The sequence below is a fragment of the Neomonachus schauinslandi genome, chromosome 1, assembly GCF_002201575.2.
Source record: "Neomonachus schauinslandi chromosome 1, ASM220157v2, whole genome shotgun sequence".
NCBI lineage: Eukaryota > Metazoa > Chordata > Mammalia > Carnivora > Phocidae > Neomonachus > Neomonachus schauinslandi.
The window spans coordinates 69,673,961-69,686,357 of record NC_058403.1 but is presented as its reverse complement, the minus strand read 5'-3'; positions in this window follow the sequence as shown (position 1 = coordinate 69,686,357).

Here is a 12,397-nt window from a genome sequence, read left to right as displayed (position 1 = left end):
CGTCTTCTCTCCCTCTCTGGCTTTCCCAGCAAGCACTGAGGGGCAAGGAGGGGCAGGCAGGTGGGGGCCCTGAGGGAGGTGGCTCCCGCTGGTCCTGCTGCCTGTCGGCCTTTGTCAGAGGGAGGACAGTGGCCACGTGTAAGGGCAATGGCAGGATCTTCTCCTCTGCCTCTCTCTTCTCAGGCTTCCCGTGCCCACAAATCCCTAGAGCTTATCTCAGAGTTTACCCCAGAGGAATTTGATCCTCTTGGCTGGCTGAGATCCCTGGCTCCTGACTCCTCCTTCTCCTAGGTGTTGTCCTTCCTGCCTCCCTCCCACAATGCCTTTGGCTACCCTTTGCCACCTGCCAGCCCTCATGCTACATCCCCTCTAACGAGTCTTCTAGGGTGGTGGTGGAATAAAGTTCTCTATCCTCCCTGCAATACTACCAGTCAGCAAACCCCTGTGTCCCAGAACCTGGCTGGAACTTGATCTCTGGTCTCCTGGAGACGGGAGAGTCAAGGCCAGCTCCCTGACTGCATTGGCACTTTGGTCTGGCATGCAGAAGGGAGAACGAGCTGGGAAAAACAGACGAGGCCCATGTGGGTTTCCGCAGTCTCAGCCTTCCTCATCCTGATGATGGGCTTACCCTGCCAAACAGCAGCCAAAGACGCAGCAAAGATGCAGGGGTACTTAAGAGGCCAGAGTCGCTGAGTGAGATTTCTGAGCATTTTGACAGATTCTGAAAAGCTGTGCCAAATTATGTTTCTGAACTTTTTATTGATTAGTGATTTCTCTTCTCTCTCCAAGTAGATTTAAAGCCATTTGAGCCCAGGCACAGTACCCCCTAGGTTCCTGGCACAGGGCCCAATACATACGGATTGAATGCTCTTTAGAAGTGGTCACATGACTAATAAACTAGTGAAAGCTTGGCCACAGCAGCAGCAAATGTTTGTTGAGCATTTTTGGTGCCCCGGGTGCTGTAGGAAATGCAGTATGTTCCTTATCTTGTTGAAACTTTACAACTGCTCTTGGAAGGTAACTACTGTCTTTATTCCCATTTTACAGATGAAGAAACTGAGGCTCAGAGAAGTTCTGATGCCAGGTTGGATAGGAAGCCATGAGAGTGTGGAGTGAGGCAAAAAGGGACCTAGGTCAGGAGCTCTGTTGAGGTTCAGGTAAGAATTCTGAAAGTAAGAAAAGAGCCCAGGAGAGGGACAAGAGAGTGGATTCTGGGATGGTGAGGAGCTACAATCAGAGGAAGCAGTTACTGGTGGGTACCAAGAGGACTCTCTGCTGCTGTCCCCGTACACCTCAAATGTCTCCCAAGGGTCAGGCATGGTTCTGTCCCTCTGTTACCCTCCTCCTAAAGTACACCTCTCAGGACAGGACAGTGTAGGGATCCAGGAGTCTCAGGGACCCAGTTCCCTCCTGAGGTGGAGGGGATAGCAAAAGGAATACAAGGGCATTGACCCACAGAGGGTCACTTGCCTTGATCCCACCCTGACAAAGACACAGGCTGACTCAGCTGCCTCAAACATGTGACAGGAACACCCTCCAGGTCATTCATCTCTAGCCTGGTGAGAGGCCTTGAGCTTAATTGTCCCAAGGCCTGAACTTTAGACTTCCCCAGAAGAGGTAACAGGGCACTGAGGATGTTCTCTGAAACTTCTTCAGGGAGGCAGGAAAAGGGGAATGAAGAGCGAGAGGGAGTCAGGAAAGGAAGGCGGCTGGGCTGACACTCTTCTTGCAGCAGGGGCTGGGAGGCCCAGGGGAGACTGGCTGACTCTTATGGATGTTGGATACGGCATCCAATGGCAGGTTGGATGACAATGGAGAGAGAAATGACGGGGTGTTGGTGAGAGGGAGGGCTTTAGCTCTGAGGGGGTACACTGCTGCCCCACCCAGAGTCCCTAGGTGGCCATCCTCCAGACAGCGTGACCCATGGATTAGCCGAGGGCAATGATGGCCTGACTCAAGGCCAGCCCATCCCTAGCTAAGGTATGGCCAGAGGAGATGAGCTGGAGCAGCAAATCAGATTCTTCTCTTGCTAATTTTAGACAGCTTGCTGTCAAACACTGAATTTTAGGCCCAAGAGGAATGAATCATTCTTCATTTCATTGTTTTGGCTTAATTATTCTCACCGAATTATATGATCATACAATAGGATGCCTGTCACTTCAATTTTGGCTCTCTCAGTGTAAGGACCATTTTTGAGGAAAAAAAACCCAGAAATTTCATCAGTTTTCCTCAAGGGTCCTCAATCATTTGATATTTATTTATTTAAAGATTTTATTTATTTGACAGAGAGAAACACAGCGAAAGAGGGAACACAAGCAGGGGGAGTGGGAGAGGGAGAAGCAGGCTTCCCGCAGAGCCGAGAGCCTGATGCGGGGCTGGATCCCAGGATCCTGGGATCATGACCTGAGCCGAAGGCAGACGCTTAACGACTGAGCCACCCAGGCACCCCAGTCATTTGATATTTAAAGGCCATTCTCTCTTTTTAAAAAAATGCCTTATTGAGATAAAATTCACATAACATAAAACACACCTTTTTAGTCATGGTAAAGTATGTAATTCAGTGGGTTTTAGTGTATTTGTAATGTTGTGCAACTATCACCATTAATCTAATTGCAGAATATTTCCATCAGTCCAGAAAGAAACCTCCTACTTCCCAATTCTTCCTTCTTCCCATCCCCCTGGCAACCACTCATCTACTTCCTCTCTCTATTGATTTGGTCTGATTCTGGACACTTACCTAAATAGACACTTATCATATAATACGTGGTGTTTCGTGCTGACTTTTTTTATTCAGCATGTTTTCAAGGCTTGTCTGTGTTGCAGCATATACCAATACTTTGCTCCTCCTTATGGCTGAATAATATTCCATCGTGTGGATATGCCGTATTTTGTTTATCCATTCTTCAGTTATGGGCATTTAGGTTGTTTCCATTTTTTGGCTGTTATGAATAATGCTGCTACTTTTCCTGAACTCATTTACTAGCTCTGATTGTGTGTGCGTGTGTGTGTGTGTGTGTATTCTTTAAGGTTAACTATATATAAAATTGTGTCATCTGCAAATGGAGATTTGCAGTGTGGATGATTTTATTGCCTTTTTTTTTTTTTTTTTTTTTTTTTTTTTTTTTTTTTTACCTAATTGCTCTGGCTAGAACTTCCAGTATAATGTTAAATAAAAGTAGCAAAAGCAAGCATACTTGTCTTGTTCCTGATCTTACAGGGAAAGCTTTCAGTCTTTCACCATTAAGTATGACGTTAGCTGTGCGTTTTTCATAAATACCCTTCATTTGAGAAAAGTCCTTTCTATTCCTAGCCTGTGGAGTGTTTTAATCATGGAATAGTGTTAGATTTTGCCAAATGCCTTTTCTGCATTAAGACAACCACATATTTTCTTTCCTTCTCTCTATTACTGTGGGGGAGTACACTGGCCGGTTTGTATACGTTGAACGGCTCTCGGGTTCCTGGGATAAATCCTAGTTGCTCATGGTGTATAATCTTTTTAATATGCTGCTGGATTCAGTTTGCTAGTATTTTGCTGAGGATTTTTGCCTGTATGTTCATAAAGGATATTGGTCTGTAGGGGGTTTTTTGTGATGTCTTCAGCTGGCTTTGGTATCATGGTAATATTGACATCATAGAATGAATTAGGAAGTGTTCTTTCCTCTTCTATGTCTTGAAAGAGTTTGAGGAGGTCTGGTGTTCATTTTTTCATGTCAGATAGAATTTACCAGTGAAGCTATAGGCCTTTTTTTTTCTGAAGAGCCTACTAGGTTGTCAACCTTGTTGATTTTCCTTTCTTGAACTTTTAGCTGTTTTAGACTAGCTTCTTATTGGTTGATGACTTTTTGGGTGATTTAAATGGTATTCCAATATCACTTCTATCAACCTCATAAAATTCTGCCTCTTTTGCAAGATTTTAAATCTCCCTTTGTAATAAATTTTCATTGTACCTGCACTTGGCATTGTTTTGCATTGCAGTTGAGGAAAAGGAAGATGCGAGTTTGAATGAAAGGTGATGTTTGAGTGGGGCCTCATTTCTTACTCATTAGTTAACATTTTCGTGTTATGTTGTTTTGTTTACTACATAGCATCATAAATTTAGGGATTCAGATAATGACAACTAAGAATGCAAAAAGCCCCGTATTCTAAAACCACCAACATCAAAATATATGGTGCTAAATTCAATAAATAAACAAAACAAAATGTTTGCAACAGACTCTAGAGATCAGCATGCAGGATGCTTGTTAGGGAATCTCTTTGGAATCAATGCCTGCAAAAGCGAAGGAAAGGAAGCAGGACTGAGCAGAGAAGTCAATCTGTGGTGAAGGGCCCAACAACAGCCTTAGCCAATCCAGAGGTCACAGAGGGGCTGGATGGCCCTTCAGAATTTTCTGCATTGGGGCAAAGTGTCTGGGCCTTTCTACTTCATGTTGAACACTCCTTGGATGCAAACTGCTATGGAAGGAGGTGGGACCTTGGTGAGGTAATTTTCGTGAGGGGAGGCACTCCCCAAAGCTGAAGCCATCTTCTAGCAACTGGGGGATAAGTTCTTCATTCCTGAGGGGGGTCTGGGAAGCCCCTCACAGTGCCACCCACAGATCTTGGCATATATGAAGAAGTCAGAATCTGCTGGGAGAGAGAAAAGAAAGCTTACTCAAAACTAACGCTGGAATCATTGACGATAATGATGTGAGAAAAAGACACATTAGACCTTTACCTTCTATCTTACCCCTACATTAATTTCAGATTAAAGAATTAAATGGAAAAGAAAACAAGAAATGCAGTTAAGTATTCCTCAGATAGAAGGAGAGGGGAAAACTTCGAAGTAAGATAAAGTGGTGCTAAGGAAATGATGAATAGATTTGATTACAGAGAAACAACAAAAGTTTTACATTAAAAATTGCACACAAAAGGGGCGCCAGGGTGACTCAGTCAGTTAAGTGTCCAACTCTTGATTTTGGCTCAGGTCATGATCTCAGGGTCATGAGATTGAGCCCCACGTCAGGCTTGAGATTCTCTCCCCCTGCCCCTCCCACTGCTCCCACAGGCTCGCACGTGCTCTCTCTCTCAAATAAATAATAAATCTTTTTTAAAAATTACACACAAAATCAAAAGGCAAATGACAAACTGGAAACATATGTTCAAGAAACACAGTCAAAAATTTTAATATAAAAGAGCTCCTGCAAATCAGAAAGAAAAGCCCAACGCTTCTACCAAAGGAAAAAGGGGTATCACTTGACACTTATTAAGATGGATATTATTTTTAAAAAAAAAAGAAAGCAGAAAGAAAAGTGTTAGCAAGGATGTGGAGAAATTAGAACCTTATGCCTTGTTGGTGGAATGGTATAGCTGCTGTGGAAAATAGTAGGGCAGTTCCTCCACAAATTGTACATAAGATTACCTATCATCCGGCAATCCTACTTCTGGATATATAGCCTAAAGAATGGAAAACGGGGGCTTAAATAAATATTTGCACCCCCATGTTCATAGCAGCGTTATCCACAGCAGCCCAAAGGTGGGAACAACCTAAATGTCCATCAGCAGATGAATAGGTAAACCAAATGTGTCAAATACAATAAATATTATGCAGCCTCAAAAAGGAAGGATTCTTTTATTTATTTGACAGAGAAAAAGTGAGAGAGGGAACACAAGCAGGGGGAGTGGGAGAGGGAGAAGCAGGCTTCCCGCCGAGCAGGGAGCCCGATACAGGGCTCGATCCCAGGACCCAGGGATCATGACCTGAGCTGAAGGCAGACGCTCAACAACTGAGCCACCCAGGTGCCCCAAAAAGGAAGGATTCTGACACCTGCTACAACATACCAACTTTCAGGGCTGCTAAAGGCCAATGATGAACCTGAGAACATTATGCTGAGTTGAAGAAGCCAGATGTAAAAGGACAGATACTGTGTGATTCCACTTATATGAGGTCCCTAGAATAGTCGGATTTATAGAGACAGAAAGTAGAACAGTGGTTACTGAGTGCTGGGGGACGGGGGGAGTGAGGAGTTACTGTTTATTGGGTACAGAGTTTCTGTTTGGGATGATGATAAAAGGCCTGGAATGGATGGTGATGACGGTTGCACAACATGGTGAATTTACTTAGTGCTGCAGAACTGGACACTAAAAAATGTTTAAAATGGTAAAATTTATGTTATGTATATTTATCACACAAGATAAAAGAGAAAAATATCCCAACACTTCCACATTGAGACGTGAGCAAGCAAAAATGTAAAAGGGCAATTCACAAAACAACTACAAGAAAATGACCTCTTAATTTTTAAAATTAATTAATTATTTTTTTAATTTAAATTCAATTAACATATAGTGTATTATTAGTTTCAGAGGTAGAGGTCGGTGATTCATCAGTCTTTTTTTTTTTTTTTTTAAGATTTTATTTATTTATTTGACAGCGAGAGAGGGAACACAAGCAGGGGGAGTGGGAGAGGGAGAAGCAGACTCCCTGCGGAACAGGGAGCCCGACACGGGGCTTGATCCCAGGACCCTGGGACCATGACCTGAGCTGAAGGCAGACACTTAACTGACTGAGCCACCAAAAGTTGATGGTATTTTGATAGGGATTGCATTGAATGTGTAGATTGCTCTAGGTAGCATAATCATTTTAACAATATTTGTTCTTCTAATCTACGAGCATGGAACATTTTTCCATTTCTTTGGGTCTTCCTCAATTTCTTTCATAAGTGTTCTATAGTTTTCTGAGTACAGGTCCTTTGCCTCTTTGGTTAGGTTTATTCCTAGGTATCTTATGGTTTTGGGTGCAGTTGTAAATGGGATTGACTCCTTAATTTATCTTTCTTCTGTCTAGTTGTTGGTGTATAGAAATGCAACTGATTTCTGTGCATTGATTTTATATCCTGCCACTTTGCTGAATTTCTGTATGAGTTCTAGCAATTTTGAGTTGGAGTCTTTTGGGTTTTCCACATAGATTATCATGTCATCTGCGAAGAGTGAGAGTTTGACTTCTTCTTTACGGATTCAGGTTTTTTTATTTCTTTTTGTTGTCTGATTGCTGAGGCTAGGATTTCTAGTACTATGTTGAACAACAGTGTTGATGATGGACATACCTGTCGTGTTCCTGACCTTAGGGGAAAAGCTCTCATTTTTTTCCCCATTGAGAATGATATTCGCTTTGGGCTTTTCATAGATGGCTTTTATGATACTAAGGTATGCTCCCTTTATCCCTACACTGTGGAGAGTTTTAATCAAGAAAGGATGCTGTACTTTGTCAAAGGCTTTTTCTGCATTTATTGAGAGGATCATATGGTTCTTGTCCTTTTATTAATGTGTATCACATTGATTGATTTGCAGATGTTGAACCACACTTGCAGCCTAGGAATAAATCCCACTTGGTCGTGGTGAATAATCCTTTTAATGTATTGTTGTGTGCTATTGGCTAGTATCTTTTGAGAATTTTTGCATCCATGTTCATCAGGGATATTGCTCTGTAATTCTCCTTTTTGATGGGGTCTTTATGTGGTTTTGGAGTCAAGGTAATCCTGGCCCCATAGAAGGGGTTGGAAGTTTTCCTTCCATTTCTATTTTTTGAAACAACTTCATAAGAATAGGTATTAATTCTTCTTTAAATGCTTGGTAGAATTCTCCTGGGAAGCTGTCTGGCCCTGGACTCCTGTTTGTTGGGAGGTTTTTGATTACTGCTTCAATTTCCTTGCAGGTTATGGGTCTGTTCAGGTTTTTTATTTCTTCCTGATTCAGTTTTGGTAGCTTATACATTTCCTAGGAATGCACCTATTTCTTCCAGATTGCCTAATTTGTTGGCATATAGTTGCTCATAATATATTCTTATAATTGTTTGTATTTCTTCAGTGTTGGTTGTGATCTCTCCTGTATCATTCATAATTTTATTTATTTGGGTCCTTTCTCTTTTCTTTTTGATAAGTCTGGCCAGGGGTTTTTCAGTCTTATTAATTCTCTCAAAAAACCAGTGCCTAGTTTCATTGATCTTTTCTACTGTTCCTTTGGTTTCCATTTCATTGATTTTTGCCCTAATCTTTATTAATTCTCTTCTTTTGGGTTAGGCTTTATTTGCTGTTCTTTCTCCAGCTCCTTTAAGTGTAAGGTTAGGTTGTGTATTTGAGACCTTTCTTGTTTCTTGGGAAAGGCTTGTATTGCTATATACTTCTCTCTTAGGACCGCCTTTGCTGCATCCCAAAGGTTTTGAATAGTCATGTTTTTCATTTGAATGAAAATGAAAACAAATTTTCATTTGTTTCCATCATTTAAAAAAATTCTCCTTTAATTTCCTGGTTGACCCATTCATTCTTTAGTAGGATGCTCTTTAACCTCCATATGTTTGAGTTCTTTCCAAAATTCCTCTTGTGACTGAGTTCAAGTTTCAAAGCATTTTGGTCTGAAAGTATGCATGGAATGATCCCAATCTTTTGGTACCAGTTGAGACCTGATTTGTGGCCCACTATGTGATCTATTCTGGAGAATGTTCCATGTGCACTTGAGAACAATGTGTATTCCGTTGCTTTAGGATGCAATGCTCTGAATATATCTGTGAAGTCCATCTGGTCCAATGTGTCATTCAAAGCCCTTGTTTCCTTGTTGATCTTCTGCTTAGATGATCTCTCCATTGCAGTGAGTGGGGTGTTAAAGTCCCCTACTATTATTATATTATTATCAATGTGTTTCTTTAATTTTGTTATTGATTTATATAATTGGGGCTACTCCCATGTTAGGGGCGTACATATTTACAATTGTTAGATGGTCTTGTTGGATAGACCCTTTAATTATGATAGACCCTTTAATTATCTCTTATTACAGTCTTTGGTTTAAAATCTAATTTGTCTGATATAAGGATTGCTATCCCAGCTTTCTTTTGATGTCTGTTAGCATGATAAATGGTTTTCCACCCCCTTCACTTTAAATCTGGAGGTGTCTTTGGGTCTAAAATGAGTCTCTTGTAGACAGCATATTGATGGGTCTTGCTTTTTTATCCAACCTGATAACCTGTGTCTTTTGATTGGGGCATTTAGCCCATTTACATTCAGAGTAACTACTGAAAGATATGAATTTAGTGTCATTGTATTACCTGTAAAGTCACTGTTTCTGTATATTGTCTCTGTTCCTTTCTGGTCTATGTTACTTTTGGGCTCTCTCCTTGCTTAAAGGATCCCCTTTAATATTTCTTGCAGGGCTGGCTTAGTGATCACAAATTATTTTAGTTTCTGTTTATCCTGGAACTTTTTTGTCTCTCCTATTTTGAATGACAGCCTTGCTGGATAGAGTATCCTTGGCTGCATATTTTTCTCATTTAGCACCCTGACTATATCATGCCATTCCTTTCTGGCCTGCCAGGTCTCTGTGGATAGGTCTGCTGTCAGTCTAATGTTTCTACCCTTGTAGTTTACAGACCTCTTGTTCCTTGCTGCTTCTAGGATTTTCTCTTTGTCTCTGAGTTTTGCAAGTTTCACTATTATATGTCAGGGTGTTGACCTAATTTTATTGATTTTGAGGGGGTTTCTCTGTGCCTCCTGGACTTGAATGCCTGTTTCCTTCCCCAGATTAAGGAAGTTCTTAGCTATAATTTGCTCTAATATACCTTCTGTCCCCCCCCCTTTCCTCTTCTTCTGGGATCCCAATTATTCTAATATTGTTTTGCTTTAAAATGTTTCACTTATCTTTCGAATTCTCCCCTCATGATCCAGTAGTTATCTTTTTCTCAGCTTCTTTATTTTCCATCATTTTGTCTTCTATATCACTAATTCTCTCTTCTGCTTCATTTGTCCTAGCAGTTACAGCCTCCATTTTTTATTGCATCTCATTAATAGCCTTTTTTATTTTGACTTAATTCGATTTTAGTTCTTTTATTTCTCCAGAAAGGGAGTGTCTTCTATGGTTTTTTCAAGCCCAACTAGTATCTTTATAATCGTTATTCTGAACTCTAGTTCTGACTTATATCCATACTGATTAGGTCCCTGGCAGTCAGTACTGCCTCTTGTTCTCTTTTTTGAGGTGAGTTTTCCATCTTGTGTGGAAAGTGGTCGCTTTTCTATTTGTAGAATTGCAGCATTCTTTTCTTAGATCTCTGGTTGAGTTCACAGTTGTTCAGAATGATTTGATAGCTATCTAGCTGAATTCCTCAGACAAAACTAAGGTCTCCTCCGCCATCTTGAAAAGTCTTTCTTCCTTAATTTCATAACTAATTTAAGGAGATATAAATGAAAAGATTAAGGTGTCATTTGTCATTTATAAAATTTGAGAAATTACTTTATGTTAATATTTAATTATGGTGTTTGTATTATAATACAGTTATGCTCATAACAGTAGTGTAAACATGTATAAACTTTCTGGAAAGCATCTTGCAAATTATGCAAAAGACGTTTTAAGTATTCACATTTATTGACCTGAAATCCAACCGTGAGGACTGTATTCTGAGGAAACCAGCGGAGGTGCAGGCATCTGGAGGGCGCAGAGGCACCACGTGAACAAAGGACTCGGTGAAGTGAGGAAGCGAACTCTGTGAGTGTTTGTGGCAGAGAATTCCAGGGAAACAGGAGAGCAAGTGCAAAGGACCCAGGACTGGAGTGTGCCAGGTGTGTCTGGGGAAGAACAGGGAGGCTAGTGTGCCTGAGCAAGGGGCTGAGTGTTAGGAAATAAGATCAGAAAGTTAGAGGAGCCAGGTCAGGGAGGGCCTTGAAGGCCACAGTAAGGACTTTGGACTTTACTCTGAATGAGGCTGGCAGCAGTTGGAGGCTTCTGAACAGAGGCCATGATCTAAGTTCTAAAAGGAGCACAAGCTACTATTTGGAACAGAGTCTCTTAAAGGTCAAGGACAGAAGAAGCCTGTGTTAGTTAGGAGGTTATTCCAATATCCAAACAAGAGAGGGTAGTGGCTTGGACTTGTGAGATTCTATTTTGATGGCAGAGCTGGTGGATTGGATGTGGGATGTGAGATAAAGGCAGGAATCAGGTGACTCCATGGGTTTGATCTGAACAATAGGGTGAATGATAATCCTAATTACTGGGAGGAACAGCACTGGGGGAGAAGTAGGTTTTTGGAGGAAGGAATCCAGGAATTGACTCTGACAGTGAGGTGTCTACTCTGGTGGTCACATCAGCTTATTCTAAGGAAGTCTGTAATCATGTGTCTATCTCCTGTATCCCTTTCTGTCCTTCTTTGATGTTTCTTCCAGAAGACCCAATCTCTGGTCTGCAACTTCTAGCAGGGACTTTCAGACAAAAATGAAAGGACAAAGAAACTGTATGTTGATGACAAGGCACATTAACTTGTTACAGTAGCTAACATTATCAGAATGGAGGAGAGTGGAATCTCTATTTGGGGTGAGGTACATAAGTGATGGGTCCCCATAATTATTCCGTGAAGACTTAACTTCAAAAAATTAACCTCAGGAGACAAAATGAATTAGTAGAAAGTGAAAACACTGACCAATCTGTTACATAAAGTGTGTGCCAAAATTGCTGCCAATTTACATATGTGTTTAAAACCAAGGAATAGGGGCGCCTGGGTGGCTCAGTTGATTAAGCGTCTGCCTTCAGCTCAGGGCATGATCCCAGGGTCCTGGGATCGAGCACCACATCAGGTTCCCTGCTCAGCAGGAAGCCTGCTTCTCCCTCTGCCTCTCCCCCTGCTTGTGTTCCATCTCTCACTGTCTCTCTCTGTCAAATAATAAAATCTTTTAAAAAATTAATTTTATTTTTTATTTTTTTAAAGATTTTATTTACATACTTGAGAGAGAGAGAGAGAGCATGAGCAGCAGGGAGGGCCAGAGGGAGAGGGAGAAGCAGACTCCCCACTGATCAGGGAGCCCAATGCGGGACTCAATCCCAGAACCCTGGGATCATGACCTGAGCCAAAGGCAGATGCTTAATTGACTGAACCACCCAGGCACCCCCCAAAATTAATTAATTTTAATATGTATCAATATGTAGGTATTTTAAATGTGCATACATATATAGTTATATTAAATTATGACAAATGAAAATATCTAAAACTTTAAACCTTAGTATTTGAAATACAATCAAGTATATTTTAAGATAGTATTCTTTTTTAAAAATGTTTTATTTATTTAAGTAATCTCTACACCCCAGGTGGGGCTCAAACTCATGACCCTGAGATCAAGAGTCGCATGCTCTTTAGACTGAGCCAGGCCAAGTGCCCCTTAAAAGATCGCATTCTTGGGGCACCTGGGTGGCTCAGCCGTTAAGCGTCTGCCTTCGGCTCAGGTCATGATCCCAGGGTCCTGGGATCGAGCCCCGCATTGGGCTCCCTGCTCGGCGGGAAGCCTGCTTCTCCTTCTCCCACTCCCCCTGCTTGTGTTCCTTCTCTCGCTGTCTCTCTCGCTCTCTGTTAAATAAATAAATAAAATCTTAAAAAAAAAAGATCATATTCTTACAT